The sequence below is a fragment of the Pinus tabuliformis genome, chromosome 6, assembly GCF_031772625.1.
Source record: "Pinus tabuliformis cultivar Carrire ecotype Pingquan chromosome 6, CPIR1, whole genome shotgun sequence".
Lineage (NCBI taxonomy): Eukaryota > Viridiplantae > Streptophyta > Pinopsida > Pinales > Pinaceae > Pinus > Pinus tabuliformis.
This window is the reverse complement of record NC_142292.1, coordinates 563,656,521-563,668,880: the sequence shown is the minus strand read 5'-3', so window position 1 is coordinate 563,668,880 and position 12,360 is coordinate 563,656,521.

Sequence of the window (12,360 nt, the reverse complement as noted above, 5' to 3'; positions counted from 1 at the left end):
TGGAGCTGAGAAAGAACTTTGACTCGGTTGAATTATACCAGCCTCTAGCATTTCTGCAACCATACGTTCAATTTCACTTTTGGACATAGGGATATCTGTACGGCCTGATGTTTGGAGGAACACTTCCTGGAATCAGATGAATAGCATGATCATGATCACGCATAGGTGGGAGACCTTTGGGAGTCTCAAATACCTTGGAATGATTGTCCAGGACTTTTTGGAGATCTGGAGAAATAGATGATTCCAATGTGGAAACATCTAGCGAACATAATTGTGCAATTACACCTCTTTGCTCCTTTTTTAGAAGCTTTGTCATGCCATTAGAGCTGATTATCTTTCCTGGTTTCCCTGCAATACCCCTTAATTCAACTTCCTTTCCTTCCATAGAAAATTTGATGAAAAGTTCTTGAAAATTAAAAGCTATTGTACCCAAGGATTGTAGCCATTGGACTCCTAGTACAACATCAGCACCTCCCATTGGAATGGAAAGCATTGGGCTAGTCAATACATATTCTCCCATGGATAGCTTGATATTATGGCACTTTCCAGAGCAATTTATTGTTCCTCCATTTGCAATCATCACTTGACACTCTGGTGCTGGATATAGGAAGCAATTCAATTCTTTTGCTACCCTACAATGAATAAAATTGTGGGTGCTTCCTGAATCAATCAACACTATTACCTTTTTCTTCTTGATTTGTCCTTCTATCTTGATGGTTTGAGGAGTGGTAATTCCCGCCAATGCATTACAAGATATGGTCGGATTTATTTTTTCTTCATCTAGGCTTTGTTCCTGGAATATATCCTCTTCTTTTGACCTTTCTTGCTCCTTTTCTTCTTCCTCTTCACAATCTATGTAGAATAATTTCTTCTCAGCACACTTATGACCTTTTGTGTATTTGCTATCACAATTGTAACAAAGCCCTTTTGCTCTTTTTTCTTCCAATTGTTGTGGTGTCAACCTTGTAGGTTGTGGAAGACTAGGGCAACAACACTTCCGTCTTTATAGTTGTGAGTGGTATGCTTCCTAGTTGCCATAATTTTGCTTTCCATTTTTCTTGCTAACCTGAATGCCTTCTCTAATGAATCAGGTTTCCAAAGGCGAACATCATGTTGGATATTATCCTTTAAAGACCCTATGAACACATCAATCCTATGCTCCTCTGGAATATCTTTTACCCTTATGTTCAATTTTTGGAACTCCTCAATGTGCTCCATTATTGAACCCTTTTGTTTGAGACTTATCAATTGGCTAAAAAAAGTGTTGCTTTTTGTATCCTCATAATGTGCTATCAATTCTTCCGTAAAAATTGCCCAAGTGATAAATTGTTTACGAGAACAAAGCCATTGATACCATACAAACTGATTTGGTTCCAAATATACAGTTGTCATACGTACCTTTTGTGCATTTTGCACATTATTGAGATCGAAGAATTGCTCCATCTGTAATATCCATGTGGCGGGATCCTTGCCATCAAACTTCCTCATATCGATTTTTGGAATATGGTGATTCTTCGATCCAACATTAGCATCTATGGAATCATGATTAACATTTCTTTTGTTCTCATCATGAGTTTCCTTTACTACCTTTTCACCATTAGTAAGTATTTCTTGTAGAAAATTTGTCAAATCTGTCTTCAAATCTGCCATGCCTGTCTTCAAATTTGTGTTCAAATCTATCTTCAAATTGTCCATCTTAGCTTCCATGCCATTCATCTTAGCTTCCACGCCATTTATCTTAGCTTCCACGCCATTTATCTTAGCATCTGTTAACTTTTGTGAGCGTGACATTTGTTGCACTTGTTCTTGTAATTTTGATATATCATGTAGCATTTCTTCCTCTTCTTCATGAGTCATGCTAGAGCTTTCAGGTTCCTTACTAGGTGTTTGCATTTTCTTTCCTCGGGGCATCAGTTACCGATAATAATGCTCTAATATGCCCTTTTAATTCCTTCAAAATAAATTTTCAAACCAAGCTTAAGCAAAAATTTAAAAAAATCTACACACCTTTTTTCACTTTGTAGGAGCTAGATATTGCCTCTGATGTATCTCTGTACTTTCCAATCATCTAGTTTTGAATTTGTGACCTATAGTAGCTCTCTATGTCCTCTTTCCAATGCCACCAATCTGATCCAAATTGGATTCTCCAAGAAAGAGTTATGCACAATCTCCCAAGATGACCTGATTATAGACCTTTCCAGAAGAGCGAAGTTGTATGAAGTTCCACGTGTACAATTTTCGATATTTGGTTCTGAAAAATATATACAAGAAACTAAAGTCCGTCCTCTTTCTGTACCTTCTTACGAAATTTCAATCTGATTCCCAGAGAGAAAGTTATGACAATTTTCCCTAGGTCACCTATTTTGAATGTAATTCAGGAGTCTGCAAAAAGATCAACTTCCTCAGATCATATCTCCGAAAATATCACACGAAAAGCTCTGAAATTCAGACCCAAGGTTCAGCACGATTTCTTCTCAAATGGGTTTTTTTTGTGACTTCTGAAACGTCACATAAAAAAAAGTTATAGCGAAAATTCCACAATGACCTGTTTGGAGCAGCGAAACCCTAGAATCCAAAGCTCTGATACCAAATGTTATGAAACCAGCTCAAGAAAAGATAGAAAAGATGGATCAACGCCTTAGAATTCAGCCTCTTCGAGGGGGCAACCTCCTTTATATTACATAAATGAACAATTCTTCAATGATTCAAATGACAAAACCTCGTTTCTATATATAGGAGTCTAAGGAGTCACAATATAATCCAGCCGACCTAACAATAATAATATAAAGCCACAAAAATAACAATAGAGGGATTCTATGGGGCACAGAAATAACAATATGGGGGTAATAGGGGCACAACAATATAAATAAGGGGTATAACTATAATAGTAATGGGGTAATCACTAGTATTATAGGGACCCAACAGACAACCATCTTCTCAACACAGACAGAGGAGGTCGCCTGAGTGGTACACTAGGTACATGGCCCTGGTTGGGGAGTCTGTAGATATCGAACCTTCTTCATTCAAGGAGGCAGTGCAGCAACCAATCTAGGTTGATGCAATGGTACAAGAGTACGACTCTATCATTCAGAACAGTGTGTGGGATGTTGTCCCAAGACCTTGGGGTAAGTCAGTGGTGAGTTCCAGATGGATTTACAACGTAAAGTAGGCAGCTAATGGTAGTGTGGAGAAACATAAGGCGAGGTTTGTTGCTTGAGGTTTCTCACAGGTCGAGGGGATCGACTACGATGAGACTTTTGCTCCCATAGCAAGGTACTCATTGATTATATCGATGTTGGCACTATCAGCTCAGATGGGGTGGAAGATCCACCAGATGGACATGAAGACAGCATTCCTCAATGGGAAGATTGAGGAGGAGGTGTACATTGAGTAGCTAGAAGGTTTTGAGACCTTTGATCATGAGTCGCATGTGTGCAGACTCAAGAGGGATTTGTATGCGCTGAAGCAAGCACCCCATGCTTGGTACACCAAGATCAACAGTTATTTCACTGGGTTGGGCTTCACCAAGAGTGAAGAAAATACGAACCTTTACCACATCATGGTAGAAGGTAAACCATTGATCATTGTTCTTTATGTCGATGATCTAATTTTGACAGGTGATGATCATTTGATACAGTCTTGTAAGGAATACCTTGCAAGAGAGTTCGAAATGAAAGACATGGGTCTCATGCACTACTTTCTAGACATGGAGGTGTGGCAGAAAGATGGTGAAGTATTTGTGTCTCAAGGCAAGTATGCCAATGAGATACTCAGGTGCTTTCACATGGAGAAATGCAAGCCCATGCAGACTCCTCTAGCTGGGAACTGGAGGAAGGAGGATGCTATTTCAGATGAGGTAGTAGATGCTACTGTTTATCGGTAGTTGGTGGGTTCACTTATGTATCTGGTGAGCACAGGACCCGACTTATGCTTTGCAGTGAACCAGCTGAGTCAAGCTATGGTTAAGCCTACCAAGCTATTTTGGAAGGTAGTGAAGCAAGTGTTAAGATACCTCAAAGGCACATCTCAGTTTGGATTGTGGTACAGACGAACAGAGGGAGTGAAGCTTCAAGGCTTCACAGATGTAGATTGGACAGGGAGTCCATCAGATCGAAAGATCACTTCTGGAGGAATCTTCAACCTTGGTTCAGCTGCAGTTTCCTAATACAGCAGGAAACAGAGGTCGGTTGCACTTAGCTCAGCAGAGGCTGAATACATGACTGCTAGTCAGGCTGCATGTGAGGCCATTTGGATGCGGAAGATTCTAGTGGGATTGTTTGGTCAGAGGATGGATCCAACTATGATCTACTGCGATAATCAGAGTTGTATCAAACTCTCTGAGAATCCAGTTTTTCATGACAGGTCCAAGCACATTGATATCCGGTATCACCATCTTCGAGACTGTGTGATCAAGAGGATCATGTTGTTGCTGTATGTTTCAACCGAGGAACAGGATGTAGATATTTTGACGAAGGCATTATCAAAATGCAAGTTCAAGTTCCACAGAGACAGGATTGGGGTTACTGATAATCCCTTTCTTGTTGAGAGGGAGTGTTGAAAATAGCAACAAGAAATGCTAAATATAGAAGTGCCAAATTTAATACTACTATAAATAGCATTTCAGGATACCTTCCTATTTTATTTAGTCCCTGAACTAAAATAGAGAAGTGAAAATTCGAATTTGATCTTAGCAACTGTTTGTAAAATAATTAATTAATTCACCATGAGTTAATTAGTTGTAGAAAATAAAACATGAAGTTTATGTGAGGACATGTAACAATTTATCCATTAATTGAGGAATTTATCCAACAGTTAAAGAGATAAGGATGAATTGTAATATTGAGTTGTAATTAGTTGGCTCAGTTAACTGAGTCAAGTCCAGTTAGATTAATTCAAACAGTTTGTTGAATTAATTATGAATTCAATTAGTTAATGCATGCATGCATGTAACTATTGTACTTCAGATAACTAAATATTCTCTCATAAATAACTCATGCATGTTAGTTTAGACAGAGACCCAGTTGAGATCAGATGGAGGGCAGTGTACTATCAATTGCTAGAATATTCCATTGTGAATATCTCTTACATGCAGAAGGAATTCTTTCCTTGAGGATTGCGTAGTTACTTATTCAGGTTTTGTGAGTGTGATGAGGCCAATTCACACATGTGACATCATTGGACCCTAAGAAAAACCGCACAAGGAAATAGGAGGCTTGGAGGGCTTGAGGAGGACATATACTGTGTCTATTCAGTCTATGAGCTGTATTGTTTGATTGCAGAGAGAGAGCAGGATAGCTTGAGAGCTGATTCTTTTTGTAACTTGAAAAAGATTTCCACGTGTATGATAATATAGAGATTGGGGTTTTAGGCTGAGGCTTTCCCCGGGTTATTTCTTCTGTGTTATGTGTGATTGATTTCTTATTCTCAATTATATGTGTTCTCATTGTTCTTGCTCAATTCGATTAAGCTTCCACAAAGTTTGTTGTAGAAGTAGATCTTGTATTTTGCTTTAGTCCATTGCAAAATTTGTTCATCTATAGTGGGAATTTCTACACTAAAGGCTCCCAGACATTTTCAATACTACTAAACAAAAAAAATAAAGTGGGTGGACCTAATTGTCGGATAATTGCATATAAGTTCTTATGAAAATGTGGAAAATAATCTGACGATGTCCATATTCATCTAAGATCCATATAGGAAATGTTCGATGCAAGAACGAGTTTCAAATTTTCCTTTGTTTTAACATCTTTATCTATTAATTTATTTCCTTTTAACTGAAAACTAGATACTTGATTGAGTATAATTTAGACTATTTTTTAAAACAAATTCATTATATGATATGCAAAATCATGATCTTGATGTAAAACTTCCCACTTAGCAATATCATGATATGTAAAGTTCCTTGTACAACACTGTCTAGTCATTTTTTTTCTTTTGTAAAATAGTGTGGGAGAGCTCATCTCTTCCAAATAATTATCTCTAAATATGCCCAAAGGCTTATAGCCTTCACCTAGAGCAATATTTACTTGATTATTGTCAAGATCATAAATACTATATGAATCGCTAAATCCATGTGACAATGTCTTTGTCATGGGCTCTTGATCACAGTGATCATTATCATCACTACTTCCGACATCTGAATCTATCTCAATCCATATGAATCTTTGTTTTGATCAAAGACATGTTCGTATTTTTCATTTATTCTGGCATTCTCTGGTCTATAGAGTGGATATTTACACAACCGTCTCAATGCCCTCATGACTTTATGAACACATATCCACCCAAAAAAAAATATTCTTTAAAACACTAAACACATTTTAATTTCCACTGCCACATTATGTCAAGAGGAAGTGCAATTTGAATTTGAGATATGTCAGCAGGTACATTGATTAGTCCACCAATCAAGGCCAATTGTGGTTTTCTAAAGCACTGTCCAAGTTCTCATATTTGCAAATTGGTAATCGTAATAATATCAAACATTCCTCCAATTGATAAAGTTATTTTATAATGGAAATTTGTCTATTACGACTAATTTGGTTTGGAACTGCAAATATGATAACTTTGTCAATGTCTAGTGTCTTCCTGCAATTCTTGCATATGCACTTAATTTTCAACACATATATAATTTTTTTTCTATGACATCTCTTTTAAACCAAGTTTGATTGGAAATTGCATAGTCATAAACAAGAACATCTTGTATTTTTTTTAAATATTGTTGTTCAGCCAATGTCTCCAATGTATAATCGAACATTTGTAACGATTATATATGTTATTTAGCAAATACAATATCTTGTATTGAATTTCATCGTTTTGATCTAGTAATCCGACTTGTTTCAATGGCATTTTTGTTTCTTATGTATTTTTTGAGTTCACGCAATGAAGAATGTGGTCTCTTGCTTACATTGAGAAATTTAGTATTAAGTTCCATAATATTATCATCAATGTCCATGCTCTTAGATCTAGAATTTAATGACTTGCGTATTTTTCTAAGACTCATTTCTTTCGAAAACATCCATGTTTCTTATATGTTTTTTGACTCAATGCATTGATATTCATGATTTCTTGCTTCAATTGATAAATTTTGTATCAATTTCTATGGAATTTTCATTCATGTCCATGTTTTTGAAGTCAAACGTATTAATGCCACTATGTTTTGTATTGAAATGTTCTATAAATTGCTTTTCATTAACTATTTAAATAGCACGTGAAACGTTTTTTTCTTGTAATATTTATTTGACGTTCATAATGTAAATGACCTGCAGTCATACGAAATTTCATAATATGGAATATTGTCCCATCTTTCTTGAATCCAAAAAATTTAAACACAATAGCTAGATTTTTAGTAGACCATATGTATATAGGTATGTTTAAGATAAACCGTATCCAGTCATAAACAAAAATATCACCGTCTATCTTCCCTTTTTCATATGGAATTTATAATTGTATAATGAAACCTTGTCAATCTTCTATTCCAGGAAATCGCTTAATTACATCTTCGTTCATGTACTTTTCTATACATTTTAATGCAAATGAATCATTATGCATCATTGCATTGCAAAAAGTCTGAGCAATTATGCGTCTCTTTTTTCTGTCAAGTTGTCTGTGATCTTCAAGGCTTGACATGTGGCTTGAAAAACTGCTACCCAAGGGTATCTAATCTATCAAAGTCACCCGGGGATCGCACCTAGCTTGGGCCGCCTTGCTAATGAGGCCCATCCTCAACCAGTTGTTCTAGTGACACTTGCCGAGTAATTAAGCGTCTTAAAAAGGGAACACCATACTCATTCTCCATCAATTGGCATATTGTTTCAAAATAACTTTCACCGTAAATACTCCTGAATCCATAAAATATCTTAACCAAATGATTTCCCATGCTTTTATCTATCTGCATCCATCCATGTTATGTTCCTTCATATGTTGTTAGATTTATTATAGGTTCATGATCAATTCCTATTGAATTCTTTTTCTTGCAAAGCAGTGGTTCTAAATGTTCAGAAATTGAGTTCTCATCTTGGAACAATATGTCATAACCTCTTCGCACAAATCTGAATTAAATGCAAATGACTTTTCATTGTTGTCTTTGACCAAAGTCTTATGGGAATTTTTAGTGAGTTTGATAACCAATGTACACAAAATATGTCCCCCTAGAGTCCTCGTTCCCCCAAGAAATAGTATGTGAAGTTGATTTTGTCATCATTTCTACATTTGGGCTAACTACACCATGCATGTGTATTAATGCATCTATATTCAATTCACGTTCATAAGATAGTATAGCTTCTATCTTCCCTTCATGTAAACAATTCCTGAAATGTTTTATTTTTCCTTCACGCAATTTTGTTGGCGTGCATCTAAAATGCAATAGAGTTCACATACTATCAAATAGGAAATATGCCACATTATATGCAAAATTGTTCAATCGAAATAGATTATGATGCCTTAGTATTACATTTGTTTAACGATGAGCACAACATCAACAATGTACAGGAAAACAAGTAAAACGATATAGATTCAACCAATTTTCATAAAACTCTTGTCTATGAATAAGATATACAGTCACAAAACAAATGAACTACAACTTACCTAATATGGATACCATAAAATCTGTATCGATTTTCAAAAATAGATATTGTGTATGATTCTTACGCTACCAAGCAAAACGCACAATTTTCAGAACAGAGTATCGATTCCAATAACTAGAGTAAAAGCATTCGTAATAACATTACGTGTTAAAATTATGCCACAAGAGATTTATAAAACTTAGAACAATTGACTTATGATTGACACGTTAATTCATATTATTCAGACTCAATTGAAAATTGAAAATGTATTTTGCAATTTATCATAAATCTAGAAAACAACCAACATTCAATTGACCATGGTTTTTTCTCCTTGCAAAGAGAAACTTGTCCACAAAAGCATTTGCTAATAACTGTACAAAAACATAGCTCCTTCACCCACTAGGAAAAAGTATTTTCTTTGGATAAATTTTAAACTATTTCTCATTTATAAGTTTTACAAATGCAACTATATGCAAGAACAATTGTCAAAGCTAACAAAATATGCTTTTACTATCCGCAATGAAGAATGTGGAAAACACAGAGTATGTCCAGAAAAAACATAAGTGCACATTTTTTCATTTGTAGTCTAGCATAAGCAAAAACAATGGATAACCAAAGTGTCGAAAATGAAAAACGACAAACTGATACGTTAGTAGGAAAAGAAAAATAATGACAAATTTATGGTTACATTTTAAATCATCATAATTGTTATCTAGATAGCCTGTTATCTAGATTTTTAATTGTCTCAATGTCTGCAGTGAAATATTAACAGTGTACAACCAGGGGAAGTGACAAAAAGAAATTTTACACAATTTGTATCCAAATACAAATATATTACCATAATTTATATTATAATTACAATACAACCAACATTGTTCCTGAATAATAGTTTAATCACCATCATCATTATCTAGGTGTGTTGCCAAGACACCAAAAATCTTATCGGACGACAAAATGAACACTTTAATCAAGTTAATGTTATTGAACCTTATTATGTGGAAGGTTTGTAATTATGCGGAGTGAAAGATTGAAAGTTTCTTCCGTACAATGGATTTCCTCTGGATAGATTCCACACATGCATTCGTTCTTTGCATAACATTCGCACATGCACAACCATATCCGCACAACTTCATCCACACAACTGCTTATGCACTCAATAATGCCCTCAATCATTGACATTCGTAACTGATATTAATAAATGATTATACGTTGTGAAATAGGTTCCTACATAAGAATTAAAAAAGGATTTCTATATTTATTATCTTAGTAAAATTTGCACAAAACTTTCACACAAAATTTGTACACGCACAACAACCTCCGCACAACTTCATCCACACAACTACTTCTACTACAAAGCACAATTTTGGACTTGCAGAGCAAGAGCTCAGTGCTTCTTTAGTTCTGATTTCGAGGATATGTAGTAAGTTACATAGACGTTAGTTTATTTTTTTCTATTAATAAAGAAAATAATTTTAGAATAGCTTCTAGCCAATCCTTCTTCGAATTTTTTAACATTAAAACAATGAATTGTGACTAGATTAGAAAATAACAACTAATTTCCATGCATGACATCTATCTATATTGCTATAAATCGACACACATATCCCATATTCCACACATTCAAATCTCTGCACAATGAAAATAATAATAACAACAGTTTAACATTAATAGTTTTATTAACATTAATTTCTCTCTCCTCCCAAATGAATTTTCCAACATAAAATATCAAAACAGTAAAAGCTCCGCATAATGAAACGTCCCGCACATACCCCGTTTAGAGCAATAAAACAATCAGAGCACTCACAAAACCCCTCATTTTCCTGCACATAATTCATTTTCCATGTTTTTTATCGCCAATAGAAAACACATATGTTTCCAATATAACACTAATGCATATTTGCCACATTTCACAACAAAACCATTCTATGCAAAAATATGACATATTAACATTAATAGTTTAACAATAATTTTCATATGCACCACCCATTCTCCCACACAAAACCACTGTAAAAACCTCGCATAATCAAAATTAACAATTTTAATCTTTATGTTCTCCTGCTACATACTTCGTACTCTGCACAATAAAATATTCATACAATGAAACACAATAATATTCCCTGCTCTCTTACATATACCCATCCTCCATAAACATTCACATGATATACGATCACCCCATCTTCTGCACAGTCAAAGCTTCGCACAATGAAGCATAATAATAATAACATATTAAAATTAATAGTTTAACATCAATTTCCACATGCACCCCCTGTTCTCTCGAAAATACCATGTTCTAATAAAATCTCTACACAATGAAATAACGCACACATACCATGTGTTATGAACAGATTCAATTCTAACACTAATGCTCAGAGCAATAACACACTGTCAGAGCACTTGTGAAACCTCTCGCTCTCCCACGCATAAAATTTCACAACAAATCCATTGCACGCAAAAATCTCACATATTAAACATAATAGTTTAACAATGCCCTAAGCACCACCTCACACAATGGAAATTGACAATATTAATCATTCCGCAAATATTCATAGCTCCTCTACGCAACTTCTCTCCTACACATACTTCACACTCCTATTTGGAAATTTGTAAAATTATCTCTGCACAACAAAACATAATAATATTCCTTATTATCTTGCACATACCTCGTCCTTTGTAAACATTCATACATATACGATCAAGAAATGTGTAAAAATATTAGAATTGTTCAGGAAATTGACAAACACACCCCATCCTCCACATAATCAAAGCTATGCACAATGAAACATAATAATAATAATATATTAGCATTAATAGTTTAACATTAATTTCCACATGCACCTCCCATTATCTTGAAAACATCCCATCCTAATAAAAGCTCTGCTCAATTAAATTTCTTGAACATACCCTATGCTCTGCAAAGATTCAATTCTAATACCAATGCTCAGAGAAAAACATAATGTTAGAGCACTTGAGAAACCCACCGTTCTCCGGCACATACAATTTCACGGCAAATCCACTTTGCGCAAAAAATCTCACACATTAACATTGATAGTTTTACAATTCCTTGTGCACCACCCCGCATAATGGAAATTAAAAATATTAATCAAAATATCTACACAACTAATCTCCCGCACATACTTCATACTTCATACCTCATCCTCCGTAAACATTCATACGATATACAATCTGGAAATGTGTATCCAACAACCCCCCCCCACCCACCCAAAGGACTTAAAACTGCATCAGTTTTGTCATCATGGGGAAGAGAAATATGATAACAATGTTAGTGTTAGTGTTAATGTTAGAGAACTCACTAACAAAATGGACACTAAGGAAATTTTAAATCAATTGTCAGGCACTAACAAATACCAAAAATAAAATTCTATCCACCAGGGGAATTATGTAACATCAGAAGTTACCAGGCCAATCTAAAATTAGAAATAAGATTGTTGAATAATGTAGCTAGGTTCGATATTCATAATATCTCATGTACTCTTGATTTTATGTAATCAATGTAAAAGAGAGAAAATTATTATTTTTATTTTATAGCATGGGTTTCATGCTCAAACTTTAATTGTTATAGATCAAAGCACCCATTGTGTGTTGCTAGGTTTTTTCATAGAGTCAAGAAGTCAAAAGAGTCACTGTCATATGTGAAAGACCCCATTGGGCATCTTGTAACAAGTCAAAGAATTTATTTTGAGTCAAAATGTGTCAAAGTATCCCTCCAAGACCAAGTCGGCCTGAAAATAAGAAGACAACCTCATAAAGGACAATTCACACTCCTATAACAATTATATATAAC